At 44.8% G+C, this 18,160-nt stretch overlaps 1 protein-coding gene across 6 annotated transcripts in view; it reads left to right on the top strand.

The window, feature by feature from the left end:
* SLC6A1 (solute carrier family 6 member 1) overlaps positions 1-18,160 on the top strand; it is a 176,777-nt gene that overhangs the window by 50,316 nt on the left and 108,301 nt on the right. The window contains exon 1 of one of the 6 annotated variants that reach the window (XM_045025846.1): positions 16,272-16,408. The exons of the other annotated variants lie outside the window; for them this stretch is intronic. The gene's annotated coding sequence lies outside the window, so the exon portion shown is untranslated. Of the gene's footprint in view, positions 1-16,271; positions 16,409-18,160 lie in introns of those variants that run through there. 6 annotated transcript variants of the gene reach the window in all.

The raw sequence follows: 18,160 nt of genomic DNA, 5'->3' as shown, positions 1-18,160 counted from the left end.
ATACTGCAGGCTTATAATAACTGAGACAGAAGAAAAACACATACCTTGCTTTGTCAATAGAGTAATGAAATTCAGTCATCACTCAAAGAAAAAGATGACCAGTTTTCACCTATTGACCACTTGCAAAATTTGAAAACTTATCTTGAGCTTCTACTTTTTGAAGCACGGAGAAAGCAAATTGTTCGGTTTATCTCTTACTTTCAGAACAAGCTTACTGATTGTTTGTCCTTATCACTTCAAGCCAGAAAGTTTTATAGATTGCTAGACACTTCAGTAGCATACAGTTTTAAATTCCTGATTTGACAGGGGATGGGGAATTTCTTGCCCCCAGTTAAACTGCTTTCATTTCAAAGTGAAATCCCATTTAAACCTGGAGGTCTGGATTGAAGCCTGAGGATCAAAGAAACTAAAATAGAAAGAAAATTGACTTTAACTTGAAGCAGTAGCTGAAAAGGTAACCATCACATTTAATTTTGTTTGAGGGCATATCCCTTCTGGTTTCTCCAAAAGAAGCCATATGTGGTAATGTGTGCCTACAACCTGTTTTTTGTATGTAATATAAAACACAGCAACGTGGATGAAGCATGAGTGCATAATGCAAAGGCTTGGTTCAGTGCTATTTAAAATGATGAGCTGGGGACTAAAATTTATACATGCCAAATAACACATTAGAAGCATTTGGAACAAACTACTTTAACAGCAGCTGGTGTCAGCTGATAGACTTGTACATTAGGAAATAGAGATTAGCATCAACCAAGCCTACCCCCACCCCTCCTTTCTAAATGCTGTCAGCTTCAGGGAAGTTCAGATCTGCATCCATATGAAATTTAAAATTAGAAAAGGAGTCTCTTTAATCAATGTCATTTCTCCAACTTAAGGCTCAACCTTACCTCAACTCCCACTAAAGCCAATGGAAGCCTAGCTTGAGAAAAGGATTGTAGGACCAAGCCCCAAAGCTGTTGGGAACTACCACTTCCTGTCCATGAAAATGCATTCCTCCAGTAGGGGCTGAGCCAGTGCACACTGAATTCAGTGGGAGTTGAGGGAACACAGCTTTTTGCAGAACTGGGCCTGTAAACCTCCATTCTAGTGCATCCCCATTTATGCATCACTGCAATTGATTTTTACGTGTAAGTAGAGAGGAAGACATGGCCTTTGTTCCCAAGAGCTCAGAGCCTAAAAAGGTCCAAGGGAGAAGTTTTGAGTAAGAAGTGGAAGGGGCAGAACACCCTGTAGGATGAAAGAGCTGTATGAGACGCATTTGCATTTTGATCTCTCCATTGAGTTCATGGTGGAATGTGGGCAGTCTTTAAAAAGAGCTGTACCCATTTGCTTGGTACATAATCGCCATTTCATCTCCACTTTTGTTGTCTGTCATCTGCTAGCAGCTGTGAAAACCACAGAGAAATAGACTGGTTTGAATTATTACTGTGCCCAAATGGATCCCACAAGGTTCTTCCACTTGTCTGTTCCCAGAGTTGCCATTCTTTTCACCCAGCAGTGGGCGGTACCTAACGACATGGACCCTGTTCTTGCAATGAGCCTTGCATGAGCAGATCCCTGCACCCACATGGAGCTCCACACAACTTATTGCAGGACCAGGGCCACAGACTTGAAAAACCACATTCAATCCTACCAACTATATCGCTTAATATTAAGGAACAAAATTATGTTTCTGGATATTGAATGCACAATTTGCACCCCACTGAATCAGGAAAGCCCTCTTTTAATAAAAACATGCAAAGAACAAAATTAAACCAAAATGCAAGTACAAAACCATTGTACCAAACGCACAGTCTGGTTGCTGTAAACCTTGAACTTTCTGCTCCTGTCCAGTCCCTTTGATTTTTGTTTCACTCTTCACGTGCTGTCTCTTTTTATACTATAAAATCACTCATGGCCCAAATCTGCAGCTGGTGTAATTTGATGTAGCTTAGTTGAAATTCACAGAGCTACTCCAGTTTTACCTGCTGAGCATACGACCCTCTAGTCTTTACAGCAACGCTCCAGCAAAACACTCAAGCACATGCTTAACCTTTGACTTAGTGGGAATACTCCTATACTTACATGCTTTGCTGGATCAGGGCCTTTATCAAATAACCTAATATACACGTGCATAGCTGGTTGCTTTCTGACTGAGTGATGCCATTCATTTTCATGTTCCTTTGCATGTGTATTGCGGGGTAAAAGTTAGATAAGTTTGTGTTAATTTCTTCCACAAACCAGTCATGTTGAGTATGGGGCCTCCAGTGTGAGGAAACTACGGTCATCTATGCTTGGGAGTTCAAATGTTAGCCAAGAAAATGTGCCTGAGTATGTTTATCAGAGTAAGTAAATATGTGAATTCCAACGTTAGATTCTGAGAGATACCAGGTGACCTGAAGAAGAGCTCTGTGAAGCTCGAAAGCTTGTCTCTTTGACCGACAGACATTGGTCCAAGAAAAGATATTACCTCACCCCACTTTGTCTCTCTAATATCCTGGGACCAGCATGACTATAACCACACTGCAAACAGTTTTAGATCTTGTCAACTAAGAGACAGTGAATTTACTTGAAGGCAGTTTTATTTTGAACTACTGCATGTTCAGTAACAGGTAGCAGTGTGTTACTAAGAAAAATGACCTTATTCCATATGCTGCTAAGTATGGACTTCCTGCAATCTATCTTTTGTATTGTATAGACTCCATTACCATGGTATCTATGCTCAACACAGGAGACTTTAATACCTCCATGAGGTAGCGCAGTGCTGTTATTCCCATTTAACACATGAGAACTGAGGCACAGAGAGACTAAATGGCTTGCTCAAAGTCACATGGGAAGTCTGTGGCAGAGCAGGGAATTAAAAGCTGCTCTCCCAGGCTAGGTCCCTAACCACTAGCCCAGGGGTTATTAAACTGGGGGTCAGGACACCTCAGGGGGTTGTGAGTTTATTCTGGGAGGGTCGCAAGCTGTCAGCCTCCAACTGAAACCCCGCTTTGCCTCCAGCATTTATAATGGTGTTAAATATATAAAAAGTGTTTTTAATTTATAAAGGGGGGTCACAGTCAGAGGCTTGCTATGTGAAAGGGGTCACCAGTACAAAAGTTAGAGAACCACTGCACTAGCCCATCCTTCCCCTCTCAGTGGAACTGCTCATGGGGGAGTAAACGTTACTCAACTGCATGGTAGCAAGGTTTGGCCCACAGTGTTTCCAGGGCTTTTGAGCAGACACTAGCAATAGGTTGTTAGGTTCTATTTGATACCACCCATGTTATTACGAGGCTGAAAACCTGCATATTTATGAATAATGAATTGATGATGAAGGCAACGTTCTTCCTTAAATGATCTGAGGCTACTCTCTTAGATTAAAATTATAAAACCAAATATCCCCACATTTAAAAGTTGGAGATGGCCAGGGAGGCATGAATGTGTGGCCAGAATCTCAACTTCTAAATAATAATGCCATGCAGCAAGATGGCTGCTCCAGTCAGTTGGCTCAGAAGTGTTGTATTGCCAGTTCTCATGATGTTTGGTATTTTCCTTGAAGCCTGAACTCTTGTGCTGTGATTAGGTGAGAACAAGCTCAGCTTTAGGTTTCTTAGAAAAAGTACGTTTCTAGCCCGCCTGGTTACAGAGAAGCTTGAAAATATAGCCCACGTTGGCCCTAAAGGCTCAACAATGAGGAGGCAAATAAGAACCCAAAATACTATTTTTAAAAATCTCATAATTTTAAGCCAGTCTCATGATATTTTTGAGTCCTGACTCATTTTTAAACTCTGGACTGGCAATACTGAAAATATAGCACCAAATTTGCATTATATCCACTTGTACCTATCTGAATTTGGCCCATGTAATTTCAATATAATTCATAGATTTTAAAGGATGACACACAGGGAGAACCTTGTGAATTTTCCATTGGGTACAATAGTTTGAATCAGATCCTATGGGCTAGATAGGGTTAACAACTTTCTAATCACACAGAACCGAACACCCCTGCCCTCCCCTTCCATAAGAAACCCCCCTTTCTCTGATGTCCCACCCCCCCACTAACCCCATCTCCCCTCCCTCCTTTGCTTGCTCTCTCCCACCCTCACTCACTTTCATTGGGCTGCTGTTGGGGTGCGGAAGGGGGGTGAGGTCTCTGACTGGGGGTGTGGTCTCTGGGATGAGGCTGGGGATGAGGGGTTTGGGGTCTGTGAAAGGGCTCCCGGCTGGGGCAGGGAATTGGGGTGAAGGGGGTATAGGCTCTGGGCTGGGGGTGCAGGCTCTGTGTGGGACTAGAAATGAGGGGTTCAGGGAGCAGGAGAGGGCTCTGGGCAGGGGGTTGGTGTGTGGGGGGGTGAGGGCTCCAGCTGGGGCTGTGGACTCTGGGGTGGGGCCAGGAATGAAGGGTTTGGGGTGCAGGAGGGTCTCCGGGCTGAAGCAGGGGGTTGGGATGCGGGAGGGTGTTGCGGGGTCCTGGCAGCACTTACCACGGTTCCCAGGAAGTGATTGCCAGGTCCCTGTGAACCCTAGGAGCATCACCGAGACTCTGCATGCTGTGGCTGGCCTTGCACCTACAGGCGCTGCCCCCACTGGTCATGGTTTCTGACCAATGGGAGCTGCGGAGCTGGCACTTGGGGCACGGGCAGCGCGCGGAGCCGCTCTGGCCACCCATGCACCTAGGGGCCACAGGGACCTGGTGGTCACTTCCGGGAGCCGCACGGAGCCAGGGCAAGCAGGGAGCATGCCTTAGCCCTGGGCCTCTGCTGTGCCACCAACCACACTTTTAACAGCCCAGTCAGCATTGCCAACCGGAGCTGCCAGGGTCCCTTTTTGACCAGGTGTTCCAGCCTGGCAACCCTAGGGCTAGATTGTGGGTTTGAGAGCTGGGGGAGTATGTATAGCAGCTACACCATTAGCAGGATGTGCTGCTCCTTGCAATGATGCACAACATCAAGTTTCAGCACAAAATACATTTTATTCATGGAGCTGTAAGTCACTGAAAAGTGGCAGTTTCTGCAAAGTGCTGCTGACACAACAGAATTGCTTTTAGAAGGATGGAGGTTATTGGATTGGTATGGCACTATATATTTTCATTTTGGCACTACTCTGTGAAAACTTGTCAGCTTTATAGCTCTGCTCATGCTTAAAGACCTGCTAATCATATCCCAAACGCTGCTCTGCAAAGTAGTCCGATAGCTACATTAAAAATAAATAAATTGACTAGATACAAATGAAGGGTTGGGTCAGCAATTAGTATTGTTGTGCTGCTCAGGAAGTCAGAATCTCCCAGTCTCTCAGCTGCTCTGAGGAGGGAGCAAAGTGTGACCTGGTCTATATCCATCTCTGCATATGGTCCCTGATGTGATGGCATAACTTTGCTAGTAGGTGCATTGGGTAGGGTGGGATGGAGGCAGGGCTCCACCCCTTCCTGCCTTCTCCCACTCACCTCTATGATGCAGCAACATAGTGGCTCTGCAGAGCCTAACCCTAACCCTGTTTCTCTGTACATTCCCCATATACCACCTTCACTCCCTTATGCCAAAATGCAGGCCAGGCCATGAGCTGGAAATACCAGAATTAAGGTTGCATGTGCAACCTTAAAATGTCCCCACGCCCCTGCATATCTATTAGTCTTTAATTATGTGATCACATACTATTTTTTCACAGACACCCTGTGTCAAGGTTCCTTCCCCACTCTGAACTTTAGGGTACAGATGTGGGGGACCTGCATGAGAAGCTCTAAGCTCAATTACCAGCTTAGATCTGGTATCGTTCCACCATTCACAAGCACTCCCTTCTTTGGGTAGCCTTGAGAAACTTCACCAATTTCCTGGTGAACACAGATCCAAACCCCTTGGATCTTAAAACAAGGAGAAATTAACCATCCCCCCTCCTTTCTCCCACCAACTCCTGGTGGATCCAGATCCAACCCCCTTGGATATAAAAACAAGGAAAAAATCAATCAGGTATTAAGAAAAAAGGCTTTTAATTAAAGAAAAGAAAGGTAAAAGAAAACCCTCTGGGCGAGATTAGCATACCAGCTACTCTCATAGACAACAGATTCAAAACACAAAGGATGTTCCCCTGGGCAAAAACTTAGTACACCAATGAAAATACCCCAATACCCAATTTGATTCTACCTCTAATTGCACAAGACAGGTTACAAAGAAATAAACATAAACCTATTTATTCCTTTCTAAAACTTACTACTCTGATAAGAAGCTGGTTCCTTGATCTTTTTCACTCCAGCTGAAACTGAGACTCTAAACAAAGGAAAACTTCCCTCCTTCCTTTTGAAACATCTTGTTCCCCCATTGGTTCCTCTGGTCAGGTGTCAGCTAGGCTAGGTGAACTTCTTAACCCTTTACAGGTAAAAGAGGCATTAACCCTTAACTATCTGTTTATGACACCCTGCTTCATTCAGTACACAGGGTGCATGGTGCTCACTAAATGAGCAGCTATTCAATATTTTGCACTATCCTCATTGTTTGATGTGTGGCCCCAGGCCTTATTTACTGCACAGCATTCACACACTACTATGAAGACAGAATTATTCATTACCTCATGGGCTTTCCTATGGTGCTCATCAGTATAGTCTCCAAGTGCTTCACAAATGTTAATTACCTTATCTTCACAACACCCCTGTGAGTGGAGAGGGTGGTATTATTCCCATTTTACAGGTGCAGAACTCACGTCAGTCAAAAGTTCATGCTAATTTTGGGTGCTCAACTTGAGATGCTTATGACTTATTTTTCAGATAATTTACCATTATAAAGCACTTCACATGTTCAGAGCCCAGCTCCCACTTTCTTCAGGTGCAGTCGAGAATACTGAGCTCATCTGCAAATCACACTTTAGGATATCAGATTGATCACCCAGGCAATGAGGAGCGTGCAGTTAGTGACCAGTTGTGAAAATGCTGGCTTAAGTACAGGGGTGCTGAGAGCCATTGAACCAAGTTGTAAACCCTGTATGCGATGGAAACCGCTTCAAGCCCGGGGGTGCAGCAGCCCCCCCAGCACTCCTAGTTCCAGCACCTATGCTTAAGTGACTTGCCTAGCATCACATAAGAACTCTGTGGTAGAGGCAGGGGTAGAATCCAGTTCTCCAGGGCAGCATTCAATTGCCTTAACCATCAGACTGTCTTTTTGCTTCTTGCAGTCCCCTGCCTCATTCACCCTACACCTTCCAACTTTTGCACCAAATGAGCCAGGGATCCTATAGATAACAATTTCCTTTATTACACAGCCTGGATTGATTCCCCATAGCAGGTCCATTCCATGCACTGAATGTGTCAGGGGCCCAGTGGAAAAAATAGCATGTGATAATGCAATTAAAGACACTATCACAGTGCGTAGGTGCAAGAGGGCTGAATTAAGGTTGCACAGGCAACCTTACTTCTGGCATTTCCTAATTTTTTGTGCTTGACTTTGCAACCTTAACAGTGTTCTTTTAACATAGGTTTTGTGTGTGTGATTTCATTGGTTTCTAAACAGCAAACAGAAAAAAAACAAATTTCATCATAATGACACTCATCAGCAGGGTTGGACCTAGAGCTGGGTGGAGAATGGTAATTTGGTTTTGTGGAGAATTTCAATATTTTGGGATGTGGTTTCATTCTGATTTGGAATAAAAACTACAAATTTCAAAATTCTTTGTGAAAGGGAATGGAGCCCTGGCTCCAGGACAGTCCACCTGGCGGGCTGCCACAGACCATTTAAGTCCTACAGTCCCTGACTCAGAGGCAGACTGGCAGACGTATTGCCGAGGATCCAGGTGGGTGAGCCAGTAGGTAAACAGACAATCTGCTATCTGATAGGCATGTTTTGAAAAATGCCTGGTTTCTGTGAGAACTTTGTCAAAATCCAACCATCTCCATGAAACGCTTTTGATTTTTAACAAATCACGAAAGTTTGATGTAAAAATCTTTAGTTGGAATTTTTCCAACCAACTCTAGCTGGATTCTTTAGATCCACTGCACTGAATTCTGCCACTTGAGCTAACCAAGTAACTGACAGCAGTAATAGGTTGTCATCTTCCATGTAGACCAGCATCAGAGGGGGATGAGACACACACTTTGCCAGTGAGTGTCACAACTTTGTTGGCACAGAGAAATGCTTCCATTCCAGGTTCTAGAGCTGAGTGTGCTCTAATGGGCACACATTCTTCTGCCTCTTCCTCACAAGCTTGACCCCATCCCCTCCAACCTGTTCCTGACTCAGTCCTGTCTCTTCCCCACCCCAGACTCCCTGTCCCAGTCCCATGCTCCTTGCCTATCTAGTGCTCAGTCTCCACTTCTTCATGCTTCTCACCCCAGTTCCAGTCTCCTTGCCCAGCCAGTCCTAGTTTCCCACTCTGGGCTTGCTTCCAGAGTCCCAATCTCTCCATCCCCATACCCAGTGCCAGTATCCTCACCTAATTAGCCCCAGTTACCCCCCTCTGGGATCATCATGCAAAATATGTCTCTATTCCCCTACACTGGCTTCCAGTCTTAGTCTCCCTCCCTGGGCTCCTTATCTAATCTCAGTCTCCTGCCCCCTTCGCTCCCTTCTCTGCTCCATGTCCCAGTCTCCCCCATCACTGTCTCCTTGTCCCATTCTCTTTGCCCAGTTGTCCCCCTGCACCCAAATTCCTTGTCAAACCCATCTCCTGTTCCGCCCCACACACTGGTTCCTAGTCCCAGTCTCCCTGTCCAGCCAGTCCCAGTCTCCCCCTCCACCATCTGATTTCAGTGTTTCTCTCTCCTCAGCCAACTGACTCCTAGTCTCCCCTTGCCCTCCCAGTCCCAGTTCCAGTCTCACCAGACTTCTTGTCCCAATCTACTCCTTTCCCTCCTCCCCATGTCTGGCTTTTGTTCCTTTTATATTCAAATCAGGCAGCTTCCTCCTCCTCCTCCCTGAGTGACAGCAAGGGAGTCAGTGAGAGCGCAGGGGAGATTTGTTTGTAAAATTTCAGTCAAAATGTTTCTAAGAAGGAGGCTAATAAAAACTATATTCTTTTGCCTATGTTAAATTCTGGTGACCTTTTTATTTATTTATTTATTTATTTTGAATAGTTTTGTCACGTCCATGCTCAGGAGAAGGGAGCTGAAATTTGGCAGGAGGATGGCCTTTGTATCAGGGATGTGCCTTTTGCCATGCCCATGAAAATCTGACCACATCTGGCTAAGTCAGAAGCCTTTTAAAAATTGCAATTCACATATGCTCAGTAGAGATGTGTTGGAGCTTAGCAGCTAAAATCTCAGAAGATTCTGTTTTTTGCTGAGCATGCTCGAGGCTCTCATGGCCCCTAGTGATGCCTTGACCATCCTCTCACAGTTACTACATGTGGCAAGATTACACATAAACCATCCCCATAGAGCAACTGATCATGCTCCATCCCCTCACAACTCCTTTGTGAGTCCAGACAACACGTGTACCATCCTCACAGAGCAACTGCTCAGGGCTACAGAGACTCAGAAGGACTTCCTTCCCTCTCAGCTGCTCTAAGCCAGGCACTGTCACTGAGAACAGGAGTCAAGCAAGCACCTAGTATGGAGAAAATTTCATCTTAAGGGGTTAAAGTCAACAAAATTATAAGCAAATGAAAACGGTGTCTTATAATGGGAATTGTCAAGAAACCTTAATAGGTGGTACTACGAGCCTGCCTATAAATAATATGTAAGTTCAGAATTTCAACCCTATTGTAATTAAAAATAGTAGTTAATGGTAAAGGAATTCTTGTTTATACAGGTAATTTATGTTCTTCACTAAAATAACTTACATTCCATAAAATATTCATAATTGCTAGCAGTTAATGACTAATAATTTTCCAATGTTGAGCATATCCACCAGTGATATACTGTACATGGTGCACTATATCAAAGAAAGAAGTTACACACAATAGTCAGTATTTTCTATTTCTTTTTTTAATCATTCTGGATATTGTCCAAAGCAATAAACTGATGCAAAAAGAACAATTTTATACTTTGGGAAATGAGGAATGTTCCTATATCTCAAACAAACCAAAAGCCTGGAGGTCTGATCAGTATGTTGTGAGAAAAGGAGGCAGAGTGTTTTATATCCCATTTTAATTTAAGGCAGTATTTTATGTCATCAGGGATTTAGGAGATTCACACAGAGCAGTAGATGGTGCACAGTTTTTATTAGCATTGTGACTCTATGCTCATTCATTGCTCTAATGTGATTGCTCTATTACAGTACCAGACTGAGCTATAGAGCAAAGGCCTGGTGGGCTGGTTTCCCACAGAGGAGGCAGGATGGGTCAGTTCTTTCCCATCTTGCATCTACCAGGCTGTGAAGACTGCAGGCTCCCTGCAGACTCAGCCCTGGTCTACACTACGAGTTTAGGTCGAATTTAGCAGTGTTAGATCGATTTAACTCTGCACCCGTCCACACAACGAAGCCATTATTTTTTACTTAAAGTGCTGTTAAAATCAATTTCAGTACTCCTCCCCCGACAAGAGGATTAGTGCTGAAATCGACCTTGCCGGGTCGATGGTATTAGCCTCCAGGAGCTATCCCAGAATGCTCCATTGTGACCAATCTGGACAGCGCTCTCAACTCCAATGCACTGGCCAAGTAGACAGGAAAAGGCCCACGAACTTTTGAATCTCATTTCCTGTTTGGCCAGCGTGGCGATCTGCAAGTGAGTGCAGATCTCATCAGCAGAGGTGACCATGATGGAGTCACAGAATTGCAAAAGAGCTCCAGCATGGACCGAACGGGAGGTACGGGATCTGATTGCTGTATGGGGAGATAAATCCATGCTATCAGAACTCCATTCCAAAAGACAAAATGCCCAAACATTTGAAAAAATCTCAAAGGGCATGAAGGACAGAGGCTATAACAGGGACCCGCAGCAGTGCCACGTGAAACTTAAGGAGCTGAGGGAAGCCTACCAAAAAACCAGAGAGGGAAATGGCCGCCCCGGGTCAGAGCCCCAGACATGCCACTTCAATGATGAGCTGCATGCCATTCTAGGTGGTGCAGCCACCACTACCCACCCCTGTGCTTTGACTCAGTCAATGGAGTAGCACGCAACAGGGATGCAGGTTTTGGGGATGAGGAAGATGAGGAGGAGGAGGTTGAAGATAGCGCACGGCAAGGAAGCGGAGAAACTGTTTTCCCCGACAGCCAGGAACTGTTTCTCACCCTGAACCTACCCAAGACTGTCTCCCGGACCCGCCAGGCGGAGAAGGGACCTCTGGTGAGTGTACCTTTGTAAATATTATACATGGTTTAAAAGCAAATGTGTTTAATGATTAATTTGCCCTAGCATTCACAGCCAGTACAGCTACTGGAAAAGTCTGTTAACGTGTCTGGGGATGGAGCCAAAATCTTCCAGGGACATCTCCATAAAGCTCTCCTGGATGTACTCCCAAAGCCTTTGCAAAAGGTTTCTGGGTAGGGCAGCATTATTCTCTCCTCCATGGTAGGACACTACCACGCCAGGCCAGTAGCACGTAGTCTGGAATCATTGCATAACAAAGCATGGCAGTGTATGGTCTCTGTGTTTTCTGGCATTCAAACAGCATCTGTTCTTTATCTCTCTGTGTTATCCTCAGGAGAGAGATAGCATTCCTGATCACCTGGTTGAAATAGGGTGATTTTATTAAGGGGACATTCAGAGGTGCCCGTTCCTGCTGGGCTGTTTGCCTGTGGCTGAACAGAAATGTTCCCTGCTGTTAGCCATGCGGTGGCAGGAGGGGTGAAGTGATCATCCCAGAGAATTGGGGGTGTGTGTGTGAGGGGGTTAGTTGGGTTTGTGCTGCACGTTAACCCAAAAACTGCAGCCCCTCCTCCTTCTAAATGGCCAACCCATCTTAAAAGGCCAATCCAATGGCTGCTTGGTATGGGAAACAAGGGTGCTGATGTTTGAAACCATTCCCACATGTTATGAAGGTTAAGGAAGCCAAAAGACTGTATCCTACCATGGCTGCCTGCAAGCCAAATTCTGTTGCCCAGCCCTGCGTGAAAGATCTCTCACACCAAACTGGCATACCCTCAATAAGAGGCAAAATGCGACCTTGTACTGAAAGCACATGTGCTATGTAATGTTAACAGCAAGGTTTATTGTGAAAGAGTCTACCCATTGTTCTCTAAAATGAATCTTTTTTAACTACCACTCACTCTTTTTTTTTCCTCCACCAACTGCAAATGTTTCAACGCTCACACTACCTTCTCCTTCCCAGAGGCTAGCGAAGATTAGAAGGCAAAAAAACCGCACTTGCAATGAAATGTTCTCTGAGCTCATGCAGTCCTCCCACACTGAAAGAGCCCAGCAGAATGCATGGAGGCAGACAATGTCAGAGTCCAGGAAAGCACTATATGAACACAAGGACAGGTGGCGGGCTGAAGATAATAAATGGTGGGCTGAGGATGATAGGTCGCGTCAGCTTGGTGACAGAAGGCAAGATGCAGTGCTGAGGCTACTGGAGGAACAAACTGATATGCTCTGGCATATGGTTGAGGTTCAGGAAAAGCAGCTTGAGCACAGACCACTGCTACAGCCCCTGTGTAACCAACCACCCTCCTCCCCAAGTTCCATAGCCTCCTCACCCAGATGCCCAAGAACGCCTCCGGGCACCCAACCACTCCACCCCAGAGGACTGCCCAAGCAACAGAAAGCTGGTATTCAATAAGTTTTAAAGTGCAGTGTGGCCTTGTCCTTCCCTCCTCCCCCACCCCTCCCGGGCTACCTTGGCAGATATCCCCCTATTTGTGTGATGAATTAATAAAGAATGCATGATTGTGAAGCAACAATGACTTTATTGCCTCTGCAAGTGGTGATCGAAGGGGGTTGGGGCGGGTGGTTAGCTTACAGGGAAGTAGAGTGAACCAAGGAAGTGGGGGTCATCAAGGAGAAACAAACAGAACTTTCACACCGTAGCCTGGCCAGTCATGAAACTGGTTTTCAAAGCTTTTCTGATGTTCACCGTGTTCTCCTGTACTCTGCTAACTGCCCTGGTGTCTGGCTGCATGTAATCAGTGGCCAGGCGATTTGCCTCAACCTCTCACCCCGCCATAAATGTCTCCTCCTTACTCTCACAGATATTGTGGAGCGCACAGCAGGCGGTAATAACAATGGGAATATTGGTTTCGCTGAGGTCTAGCCGAGTCAGTAAACTGCGCCAACACGCTTTTAAATGTCCAAAAGCACATTCTACCACCATTCTGCACTTGCTTCCCCTATAGTTGAACAGCTCCTGACTACTGTCCAGGCTGCCTGTGTATGGCTTCATGAGCCATGGCATTAAGGGGTAGGCTGGGTCCCCAAGGATAACTATTGGCATTTCAACATCCCCAATGGTTATTTTCTGGTCTGGGAAGAAAGTCCCTTGCTGCAGCTTTTGAAACAGACCAGAGTTCCTGAAGGTGCGAGCATCATGTACCTTTCCCGGCCATCCCACATTGATGTTGGTGAAATGTCCCTTGTGATCCACCAGTGCTTGCAGCACCATTGAAAAGTACCCCTTGTGGTTTATGTACTCCCTGGCTTGGTGCTCCAGTGCCAAGATAGGGATATGGGTTCCGTCTAGCGCCCTACCACAGTTAGGGAATCCCATTGTAGCAAAGCCATCCACTCTGACCTGCACATTTCCCAGAGTCACTACCCTTGATATCAGCAGCTCTTTGATTGTGTTGGCTACTTGGATCACAGCAGCCCCCACTTAGATTTGCCCACTCCAAATCTGACCGGTAGCTGTCTGGCATTGCAAGCTTCCACAGGGCTATTGCCACTCGCTTGTGAATTGTGAGGGCTGCTCTCATCTTGGTATTCTTGTGCTTCAGGGCAGGGAAAATCAAGTCACAAAGTTCCATGAAAGTGCCCTTACGCATGCGAAAGTTTCACAGCCACTGGGAATCATCCCAGACACTGCAACGCCAGTCTGTGCTTGTTTCCCAGGCCCAGAATCAGCGTTCCATGGCATGAACCTGCCCCATTAACACTATGATGTGCACATTGCCGGGGCCTGTACTTTGAGAGAAGTCTGTGTCCATGTCCTCATCACTCTCCTCACCGCACTGCCGTCGCCTCCTCGCCTGGTTTTGCTTTTGCAGGTTCTGGTTTTGCATATACTGCAGGATAATGTGCGTGGTGTTTACAGTGCTCATAATTGCAGCAGTGATCTGAGCGAGATCCATGCTTGCTGTGCTATGGCATCTATGCTGAAAAAAGGCATGAAACAATTGTCTGCTGTTGCTCTGACGGAGGGAGGGGCAACCGATGATATGGCTTACAGGCAGGGCCAGCTCCAGGGGTTTTGCTGCCCCAAGCAGCCAAAAAAAAAAAGGCTGTGATTGTGACAGTTCAGCAGGAGGTCCTTTGCTCCAAGCAGGAGTGAGGGACCTTCTGCTGAATTCTTGAAAGTGCTGCCCTGGAGTGGCTGCCCCAAGCACCTGCTTGATAAGCTGGTGCCTGGAGCTGGCTCTGCTTACAGGGTTGTCACACACAATGGTCCCCTCAAGGATTGAACTCACAACCCTGTGTTTAGCAGGCCAATGCTCAAACCACTGAGCCATCCCTCCCACTTTTCATGGAGGGAGGGGGAGCAAATGAATACAAAACAAATCTGGTCTCTATTGTTTTGAGCCACTCCATCTCTCTCATGCATCTTAGGCTGGCAGCAGACAGTGCAGTATGACTGCTAGCCATCGTCGTCTCCTGGCTGCTCACCAGAAGATGCATGGAAGAAGTGAGGTTTTTTACCCATGAAAGCTTATGCCCAAATAAATCTGTTAGTCTTTAAGGTGCCACCGGACTCCTTGTTGTTTCTGCTTAGACTGTAACCCGTCTGGAGCAGGAAATCCTCTCTGTCTATATGGTGCCTGACACAGTGGGTCCCTGATCTTGGTTGAGGCCTCTAGGTGCTAGTGTAATACACACAACTTATACTATACTGATAATATGGATTCAACCATTTGCAATACAATGGTAACTTGTCCAAATAATCAGATGTATTAAACATCAGATCAGTTTGGATGTAATTAATAAATGATAGTCCAGATGAGTGCTCTCCATAGCTAGTCCTTTTCTCCAAAGCAAAATCTTCGTGAATTATGGCAATTACTTTATCTCAATCTGAGCATTAAGCACCAAACAGGGAAACAGGGAAGAAAGGGCAGCGGGCCAGATTTACAAAGATATTTAGGTGCCAGGTAGGATTTACAAAAGTACATAAGGGTGTTATGTGCCCAACTCCCAATGAAAGAGTTAAGCACCCAACTCACTTAACATATTTTTATAAATCCCACCTGGCACCTACCTGCATCGTTGGAATTCCAAATCCTTTTATAAATCCAACATAAAGTGTTTTCCAATAATGTTACTAGAGAATTTAGGAGCTGATTCTGATATTGTTTCATGTTGAGTAGCACCTTACTCTGCAAATAGTCCTTTCAGAATTGATAGGGCTGTTTATGAAGTAAGCCACCGCTCAACGTGAGTAAGAGGAACAGAATCTGGTTCTTAAGAGATTTACTCAGCAAACATCTCAATTTTGGGACAATTCCCCCCACCCCCGAGAAAAAAGGGTTCCAGGTAGATTAGATCTCCTCTAATGGTCAACCATGACTATATGCTCATTTTATAGATGCTAAGCAGGGTAGGTTTTAGGCAACCTCTGTTACGGGGTGATAAGAGGGGGAAGTACAAATAGGAATCTTGTAAGTATATGCTCAAAGCATGAGATGGTAACCTGCTGTTCCCTTCTGCTGGGAGCACTAGAGAGGTGGACTAGTCTGAGATAACTCTCCTGCAGCTTAGGGAGATAGAGGGCAAGGTTTGGGGGGATTGTGAAGCTCCAAACTGCACATATCTTTCTTTTAACATTTTCTTTTATACATTTTAAATTAATTTGATCTAAGCCACTGCTTCACTACCCAAGTCAACTTTGTGTTTTATTCGCTGGCCAAAACAAATATCAGGAAGTCTTGCATAGTCCCAGCTTAGATTTTTCTAATGGAAAGGGAGGTTTTCTATATGTGTAATTATTGTATCTCTGCTTGAGAGAAGATGGTTGAAAAATCTGAAACAAAAACAGGAAAAAGAAATATTCCTTCCTTTGTTTTAGTTCATCATTTTGTTGCTCAAAGCAGAATGCAGCCCTGTGTGACAGGGTTCTAAGCAGAAAACTGCTTAGCCACCCCTCTGTCACTCCAGCTCCAATTAAAGGAGGAGAATTGGAGCTGGGTAGATCACCTGGCCCTGATTGGGGAAGCTGGAAGAGCTGCTGCCTTATCAGGCTGGGGCTGGATAAAAGCACCAGGGGAAGTAAGCCATGGGAGGAGTTGGAAAGAGGGAAGGTGCACTAGAGGAAAGGCAGTGAGAGGAAGCAAAGAGCAATAGTTTTCCCCCTCTCTCCTGCTGCTGGACTGTAAGAAGAGGACTATATGTATGGTGGAAAGGTGGTGGGAATACAACTTGTAAATAAAAGCATCAGGTGAGCACTTGCAGCAAGGTTTCTGTGTGACTTTCTGAGCCCAGTGGGGGCAGGAGCCCGGAGGGCCCTGTTACACCCTGATTTTCTTTCTGGTGTCAGCACACAGAAATCATAATTTTCAGTCCTGCTGCTTACTGTTTTTTTCCCCCTATTTTGTTTATTTCATAAAATGGCTTTGTGGAACCCAGCATTACTGTGACAAAACCAATCCTTAATGCCATCCTCAGATGAGAGCTCACAAGAGCTGTGGCAAACCCAATCAAGTAACTGCAAGGAAATTGAAGCTAACTTGTTTTGAACCTCATAACAGAGGTAGCTTGAAAGGTCAGAGAGAGGACAATTGTGGGCAAGAAAAGTATGGCTGTCCCACAGAATAACCTGCAGGGAGTTTTACATTAACCACAAAACCTCATCACCAACATCCATCTTTGGTTTTGGCCCAAAGGATTTCCACGTGGCTGAACCCCGCATTGAATTCAGTGGGACTCTGCATAGCTGCAGGGGTCCATGTGTAGGGGAGCTCCTTACAGTGTTGGAGCCTTAGATTTGAAATAGCCCTTAGGTTTTAAATAAGTGAATGGCCTGTCCATACTTTATTATTATTTACCTCTTGAAGAGTGCACATCTGCATTTGCCTAAAATAGGTGATTACATAGGTGGTTAGTGACAGATATGATACACAGAATGCACATTTATGCCTCTCCTCTAAACTGGATGGCAGGTTGCTACCTTAGTACACAATAGGCTTACTTTAGTACACAATAGGCTAATTTAAAAAAAAGTCCATTTAGCAAGACCAGTCTAAGGTTTGAATTTTGTGCCTGTTCAAAAGAATGGCCATTCAGGGACAGAGCATTACAAATCTGAGTACCTGCCTACTGAGACTTGCACATCCAACTGCATTTCCTTCATTACTTGTGGCTGTGACAAGTTCCAAGATCTGTAATAGGAAATATAAATCATGTAGTCCAACAAACAATACAGGAGGCCAAATCTTCTGTTCGTGTAAATAGGCACTATCCAAAGAAGTGACACCTATTTATAATATATATCAAAAACATATGGTATACAACAGTGGATTTTATTTTATTTTGGGTGATTAAATATTGCTCATACACAGACAACATTGACATTTAGTTCAATATGCAGTTACCCAGTTACCTAAGAAGATGTAGTTACAGTGTACTTACATGTGCATTTTTGTTGTTAAAGTGTATACATTACAAAATGTTTAAAATGAATATTATCACATCTGTTACCAGGAGTTCCACAAAGGGCCAGATGTTCAAAGGTATCTAAGTGCTTAACATGCAGATAGGAACCTAGGACGATTTTCAGAAGTGCTATTGATAGGAGTCGAGGACTTCTGAAAATCCCACTAGGTCCCTATCTTCATCTTTAAGTATCTTTCAAAATTTGTCCCAAATGAATGTGTGTGGTAAAATAGTACATGCAGTATAGCATCATATTTTGCATATGTGTATTGCATAGTAAAGAGGTCACTTATGCAGGCAGTAAATGACCACTATGATATTTTAGCCCTAAGAGGAGCTTGCTCAAGGATATCATGGTATGGGAGGTGACCATTTCAAATAGATTCAGCAATCCCAGTTTCATGCACCCAGTCTACTTTGGTATGTTGCTTACACATAGTTTGTTTTACAACTAAAAACTTGTGGTGTATGTAGAGTCAATATCCTTTGAACATAGTTCACCAATACAAATAGAATTCTAATAACAGCTTTCACAGTA

This window comes from Mauremys mutica, chromosome 7, assembly GCF_020497125.1.
Source record: "Mauremys mutica isolate MM-2020 ecotype Southern chromosome 7, ASM2049712v1, whole genome shotgun sequence".
NCBI lineage: Eukaryota > Metazoa > Chordata > Testudines > Geoemydidae > Mauremys > Mauremys mutica.
This window is presented reverse-complemented; position numbering and strand designations above follow the sequence as displayed.